Source organism: Tupaia chinensis, unplaced genomic scaffold (genome assembly GCF_000334495.1).
Source record: "Tupaia chinensis unplaced genomic scaffold, TupChi_1.0 Scaffold000146_1, whole genome shotgun sequence".
Lineage (NCBI taxonomy): Eukaryota > Metazoa > Chordata > Mammalia > Scandentia > Tupaiidae > Tupaia > Tupaia belangeri.
This window is the reverse complement of record NW_006159616.1, coordinates 12,730,490-12,734,646: the sequence shown is the minus strand read 5'-3', so window position 1 is coordinate 12,734,646 and position 4,157 is coordinate 12,730,490.

The window sequence follows — 4,157 nt, the reverse complement described above, 5'->3', positions numbered from 1 at the left end:
CCAAGGCCCCCCCTGCCGGGGGGCCGCGGCTGGCGCGGAAACATGCTTCGCGCACCCGGGACCCAGACCGGACTGGCGGACTAGACAGAGCTGCCTCCCCTCCTAGCAGGGAATTTCCCGCTTTTGCCCCAGCCCCATTTCCGACCCTGCCCTGCACAGGTTGCCCTCCCGCCTCTGTGACTGGAGAGTAACCTCCCATCCATCCCAAGACTGGGGAAGGAGTTTGGGGAGCTGAGGGAGGCTGCACGGAATTCAGGGCAGGCGGGAGTGGCCTCTTGGGGTCCCTTCCAGTCTGTATGGGGGTGGGATAGGAAAGCCCGCTCCCTCTCACCCCAGTGCTTCCCTTTCACTCCTGGGCTGAGCCAGGAACACAGCTTGGAGACTTAATTCAAGTCTAAAAACTAGTGCAAACAATTTCGCACGTTTCCAAGTTTCTGTAGAATATTTGCATTGAGATATGGGTTTTTCAAAAGTTAAAATACAGGAAAGAGCGTGAGCTCTCTCTCTCTCTCTGGATATTTGTCATTTTAGAATAAGGGTCCTGAAAGTGTCTTCTGGAGGCTCCTCTGTGGGAAAAATGGGTCTTCCTGGTTGCCTTCTACCAGGAGATGCCAGAGGATGACAAGGGTGGGGTGTCAGATAGCCCCCCCCTACCCCAGCCTGGAGTGGCTCTCGGTGATCCACGCGGGTCTGCAGCCATGATGGACTCTTTCCAGGCCCAACACCTCCTCCCGACAAACAGGTAATAAGGAGGGGCAGAGGGCTCTGCTGGGGCTGCCGCTTCAGCTCCCAGTCACGCAGGCCCCTAGGGAGCAGGACAGCCTCACGTCCTCATGGCCTCTTCTCATTGAGAACAGATTCTAATGACATCCCCCTTCTCCAGTCATTCCCGCTGACGTCTGAACTGCTGCCAGCCTTAATAAGCCAAAAGGGAGGGGTGACCGTCACAGGGGCTGGGAACCTCAGGCCTCTGGGAAGACCTCTGGCCCATTTGTTGAGCACCTGCAGATATGCTGAGCTGGGGTCTCTATCCCAGAAACATCTTGCAAATTAGGATTGGCACAGAGAGGTGCAGTTACGGGCCCAAGATCACACAGCTTACATTTGAACAAAGCCTTTTCCCAAAAAATGTAAAAACCCAAGACTGAGATGAATCAAGAAGCATTCCTTTGTGTCTCAGACCCCTTCCCCCCCGAAGGTCAAATTCCAACCTTGAGCTGGGCCCCAAACCCTCCTCACTGGAGCAGCACTTGGTCTGGGTCACTAAAAATGGCCTGCAAACTCAATTGCCCTGGGGGCCAGGCTGACAACACAAGTGCATAGAGTGAACCACACACAGGAAACACAGGTCCTATCTAGTTTCCCTGAATCGTTTTGGCTCTTGGGGAAACAATGGCATGAGGTGAGGGTATCTGACAGTGACTTAGCAGCCTAGGCTCTGCAATCCTGCTCCTTCAAGGGCAGTCCCGGTGCCAGCCGCCGTCTGCCTTTTGCTTTGCGCTGTCAGCTTGAAGAGACTAACCTCTCTGAGCCTTTGTATCTCGGTCTGTAAACGAAGATGAAGGCAAACACCTTGTGACCGTGTTTGCGCGGACCAGCCGAGATGAAGGCCCTGCATGGAGCAATGCAGGATCTTCTAGGATAATTGTTGGTAAGTTGGGGTCCTCGCTTCGCCTGGGGTGTGGTTACTCTGTTAGTTTGGGTTTCTCCAAAGCAGGCCAAGAATTCGGGTGTGTGTTTATCTGGGTAGGAAACTCAAAGAAAACAGGGAGCGGGGAGGCCAGATGCAGGAAGGTGCGTCAAGGAGCAGTCCGCATCGTGGGCAGTCAGGCTAAAACACACCCGGATCCTGCAGGGAGAGTAGAGCGCACCTCCAGACCATCCAGAGTGGAGGTGGGGAATTGGGGTTTTATCCACCAACTCCCCATCTGTCATTGGCTGAAGGTCATCAGGGGTCAAGCACACTCCTATGGCCAGAAAATGTCCTTGGGACGCTCCAGGCATAACAATGAAGGCCGTCAATAGAAGCTGCAGGTGCCCCGGGTCAGACTGCAGAATATACTCTGGTTCCACACCCGCTCTGCTTCCCTCACCCCTGCCAACTACACTTGCTGTCTTCAGGCCCACACATAGCCTCCAGAGTTAGAGTTGGGCTGTACTCTGGCCCTGTCAGAGGGAGAAGAAATGCTGGGAGAGAGGTGGACGGCCTTGTCTTTTAGGAACCAGAGACAGTCTACTCAGTTTAGCCTGGAGTCTGGGAAGGCTTCCTGGACCTTGCTCGCCACCATCCCTGCTCCTTCTGGCTGTGGTAATTGATATGGAATTCTTGGAGCAGGAGTTTAGGAGGCATCTCTGCCTCCCTCTATTCCTGGGCTCCAGGACAGCTGTCCTCCAATCCAGACTTTGTCCTGTCCCTGGTGCTCCTAGGCCAAGGAGGACTCTTTTGCTTGGCAGGGGGAAGGTGGTGATTGGGAGGGGAAGAGGCTTCTGGCTGGGCTTAGGACCTGACAGGTTAACTCCAGTTTGCCAGTAAGAGATTTTCCAACTTTGCAGAATGCCTATGGAGCTTGTTTAACACATGGACACAGGTTTCATTCAGACTTCCAGAACGAGCATCCAGGCAGGGCTTTGAGTGTCTGCATTTTAGAGAAGGTGTTCGGGGCCTTTCTCATTCCCATTCTCTGTGCTGAGCTAGGGGTCACCTCTCCCCACCTCACAGGAGTCACCACCAGAGACTTCTCCCCATGGCTGTGAGTTCCTGGGGACATCCCTCCCACCACTGGCTTCCCTGCTAAATGATCCCTCCCTCACCTAGAACTTGGGGGGCTAGAGCCAAGCAAAGGGGGTGGGGAAGAGGAGACAGCCTCCCCAAGAGTCCACCTCTGGGAGCTCCACTCTGCAAAGACCACCCCACCTCTGCCGCCTCTCCTCCCCAGAGAACGTGGGGGCTCCTCTGAGACTGAATGTGTGATCTCCCATTCATTCATATGCATGGATCAAATTTTGGAAATGCAATTAATTACCTGTTGTTGTGTCTGCTTTAATTATTGTCATGTTGTCTATGCACTTTATACAACTTAATAAACAGTTGGGTAAATAAGATCTTGGTTACAGCCAGGACTGAGGAGAAGCTGGGCTCAGCCCTTACCAGGGGAAAGTATCCACTCCACCTGTCATTTATGATCACATCCATTCATTTTCCCCTCATTTGTTCATTCATTCCTTCATTCACCTGGTCAATCAGTCATTGATTCATTCACTCAGTCCCTCACTCATTCAAATATTCACTTACTCATTCATTCATTCACTTATCTAGGGAGTACTTATTAGCATATCCATGTGACGAGCTCCAGGAAGAGTGCCAGGAAGTAGTGGTAAACAAAACGGCAAGGTCTCTGCCTTCGAGGAGCTGACAATCTGGCGGGGATACAGATAATAAACACGTGTAGTGGTTGCAAGTGGAGCTAGGGTAGTCAGGGAAGACATCTTGGAAGAAGCATCATTCAAACCCACTCCTTGATTTTTTTTCATTTTTTCATTCATCCATTCAGGTAAAACAGTCTCTGTTCCTAGAGACTGCAAGAGAGGAACGGCCCAGTCCTGAATAGCCTAGAGCTGGCATGAGGGACAACTGCCAGCCAAGTTGTCACGGCACACCAGGAAGCATGGAGTGGAGGAACAAATCAGGTATGAGGGGAGAACTCGGTGGCTGGAGAAATGACCGGGGAGGCTGTTCTTGGATGGAGGCACCTCGGTGGTCTTCTAGGACCCCTAACTGGGCCTGCAGAGGACATGCTTGGGGGCCTTGCACCGGCTTCTTCCAAGGGATCCTTGACAAGTCCCTGTGACAAGTGCTGGACATGGTCATGGAATGGAGGAGGAGGACAGTGAGGAGCTGGTGACGAAGCCCTCCAGGCTGACTGTGATTCTCCCTTAGAGTCAGGAAAGACACTCCAGGCTGAGCCTATCTGCACAGAGGTGTAGGGGCAGGAGAAGCCTGGCATTGTGGCTTAGGGAAAGGAGATGGTCCTCCCAGAGGTGGGAGAGGCGCTGGCTGATCACAGGTGGCCACGCGTGCAGTGCGGAGGAGGGGCCTGAGTGAAATCCTGAAAGTATTTGGGTTCCAATGGATGGTCTGTTAGCTGGGGAGGCACCTG